The sequence below is a fragment of the Xyrauchen texanus genome, unplaced genomic scaffold (genome assembly GCF_025860055.1).
Source record: "Xyrauchen texanus isolate HMW12.3.18 unplaced genomic scaffold, RBS_HiC_50CHRs HiC_scaffold_1634, whole genome shotgun sequence".
In the NCBI taxonomy this organism is placed as follows: Eukaryota; Metazoa; Chordata; class Actinopteri; order Cypriniformes; family Catostomidae; genus Xyrauchen; species Xyrauchen texanus.
Genome location: NW_026266020.1, coordinates 5,698 through 8,891, shown reverse-complemented (window position 1 = coordinate 8,891; position 3,194 = coordinate 5,698). Strand labels below are relative to the sequence as shown.

The 3,194-nt window shown below is 36.9% G+C and overlaps 1 long non-coding RNA gene across 1 annotated transcript; it reads right to left on the bottom strand.

The window, feature by feature from the left end:
- Positions 1 to 858: 858 nt before the first annotated feature.
- Positions 859 to 2,828, bottom strand: LOC127641782 (uncharacterized). Its single transcript, XR_007970228.1, has 3 exons — positions 2,749 to 2,828; positions 2,488 to 2,581; positions 859 to 1,037 (listed from the first exon to the last, which is right to left on the bottom strand). It is a non-coding gene; the product is annotated as an uncharacterized LOC127641782 (long non-coding RNA).
- Positions 2,829 to 3,194: the final 366 nt, after the last annotated feature.

The following is a 3,194-nucleotide window of genomic DNA, read 5'->3' as shown; positions in this document are numbered from 1 at the left end:
CCCTTACAGAAAAAACACATGGACTTCACATGTGCAAAATCTCATGTGGTCACATGTGACCACATGCTCATGTGATTTTGCACATTTGAAATTTAACATGTAAAACATGGTAAAAGCACATGTGAAAAATGTGTTTCACATGTGTTTTGAACATGGGAAATGTGTGCTTTTGGAACATTTACACATGTGAAACACGTGCAACACATGTGAAACACATGAGCTTACATGTGAAAATGTAAAATTCCCATGTGAAACACATGAGCTTACATGTGAAACGTAAAATTCCCATGTGAAACCTTGAATCACATATGAAACCCATGAAATCACACGTGAAACGTAAAATTTCCATATGAAACCTTTAATCACATGTGAAACCCATGAGATCACATGTGAACCCCATGAGATCACATGTGAACCGTAAAATTCCTATGTGAAACCTTTAATCACATGTGAACCCCATGAGATCACATGTGAACCGTAAAATTCCTATGTGAAACCTTTAATCACATGTGAAACCCATGAGATCACATGTGAACCGTAAAATTCCTATGTGAAACCTTTAATCACATGTGAACCGTAAAATTCCTATGTGAAACCTTTAATCACATGTGAAACCCATGAGATCACATGTGAAACGTAAAATTCCCATGTGACACCCCTGAGATCACATGTGAAACCCATGGAATAACATTTGAAACCCATCAACAATCTACCGGTATGTTAAATCTACACCCCATGTAAACCTGTAACTTCATGTGAATCCATGTAAAAATCATTAAGCAATATACCACAGAAAGGCCTATAGCCATGTTTCCCAACATTAAAACAAATAATTCAAATTGAGCTTTTATTTCATTTCAAAATATGCAATACAAATTGAATGTTCAAAACAAACATAGCAAAACCAAATTAAAATTAAACATAAATACATAAAAAGCCTCTAAAACGCAGGTGTATACGTGTGTGTGTGTGTGTGTGGGGTGTGCGTTTGTGAAAGTGTGTTGTCTCAGTCCTCTGTGTCTCCTGCAGCAGGCATCCTGTTTTGGGATAGAAAAAGATCAAAGATTAGGGCAGTGCAAACCATAGACTGTAAAAAAATATGGACTTAGTGTCCGTGACGTCACCCGTAGGTTTCTGAAGAGTGTTTTTGAAGCCTAAAGTGGGTGGGGCTTAAAGGAGAACGCATTTGAGGGAACAGCTCCGTGTTGCAAGCACCGATCCGGTTCGTTTTTCTTTCTTTCTACAGACAGTACTCACAAAGGTGTAACGATCAAGATTAACTTAAAAATTGCCCGGAGTTCTCCTTTAATAATTAATTATTATTAATAGGGCTGCACGATTTGGGGAAAATGTCATATTGCAATTATTGAGGTCAATATTGCGATTACGATATAATTAACAAATATTTAAACAAATATTATATCCAACATTACAGTGATTCAGTCATTACAAGTGAAAGCTATCAATTTTTTTAAAAAAATTTATTAGGCTTCAAAAATAACAGCTTTTAATTTAAGTGAACTTTAAACAATCTTCACATAAACCCATAATAAATGTAATATTTGCCTGTGCCCTTCCTGTCTTACAGGTATACAGAAATTGAATAAAGTTATCAAGCGGTCTGCATAAATTATATATAGACTAGGCCCTAATCCTTATTAAAGCTACAAAGGTTCTTTAGTCAAGAGCAGTGAGTAATTGTCTCTATTCAATTTGTTCTTTGATTAACTTTACTGACAGAAAGCATTATTGTATGCTCCCTTTAAGAGCAGCCGCTGTTGACAGAGACGCGGATCTTACACACGCCTCATTCTCTCACAACTCTTACGTCCATCATAAGACTGCTCTTATGTTATGAAGATACTCGACAAAAGCGATATTTTGGAATAATTGTGTGTGTTATTGTTCGTTCAAGCCGAAAGAGAACTGTATTCTGGCACGCGGTCTGTGCATGCGTGCGATACTGCCGCACATCTTTCTGTGAGTCACAGTCAGGACATTCACAGGCAGCGGTCTCTTTTGACTTGAATGGTTTAAAGGCATTCGCAAGAATAAGAACGGGATTATGTAACACTAGCCAAAGGATGACAAAAAATAACAGATGCTGCGTTAATTGCGTTACCAGGCCTAATTTGTTTATTTCATATAAAATCGCGGCATTTTGCGTCATATGCATGGGCTTGACATTGCGATTACGATATGATTAATCGCGCAGCACTAATTATTCATTTGTAATGTTATTACGTCATTAACCGTTTTACGTGAATATGCTATGGAAACAAAAATGCTGGCGAACAGCAATGCCGCTTTCATCTTGCTTAAACAACTGTATAAGAGTGGTGCGTCTCTTTATAAAAAGCACTATTGACAATTTGTGAATAGATCACAATATAGACTGAGGAATAAACTGAGTCCTCAGTCCTCGCGCATGTCGGATTCGCAAATGTGAACAGACCACACTTGGATGTTGGATCGCCTGAATATTACCTTTCTGCTCGTCTCCTCAGATCTTTTAACTTTTGTGCCATGCAGACCTTGATCTCAGTGCCTCCGATGCCTGGGTGCCTCTTTTTGACATGGTCTATAAGAAATGAGATTGATTACATTCAAATTTGACAACCAGTTTGACATGACGTGACATAACTGCCAAATTCAAACTGTGCTTTCACTCTATGGCTGGCGCTGACGGACGCGCTCAGCTTTGTCATATATAAAAACTATTGATAAAAGATATTCAGACATGCGTACCAATTATTAGCTGCACTTTTTCTAGGTCAAGGCTCTTTCTTTTTCACCAACAACCCCTTTTTTTCCAGTGACGGAGCATGTTGCCATCTCTTCGAAGAGAAGATGGAGTCCATAAGAGTTCTGGTTAACTTTTTGTAACCCTCACATCTTTGAGCATGATCCAAAGCAACTGGGTTCATTAAGTCAGTCACAGACTTGTTCTGCAAAGCAAAAGATAAAAGAAAAAATAGAATACATTCACAGAATTGTCAACATTGTGTTTGTTGTTTTCTAATGATAAAATCACAATTAACTTTCTGTTTACATCTTTCACTGGGCAGCAAAAATCTACCTTTAAACTTGAAAGAAAATGAAGATTTGCCATTTATCGTGATTATTATTGATATCAACTGATATGAAATTGTTTTGGCTTTTATGAGTGAGTCATTAAATCATTAATTCAAACC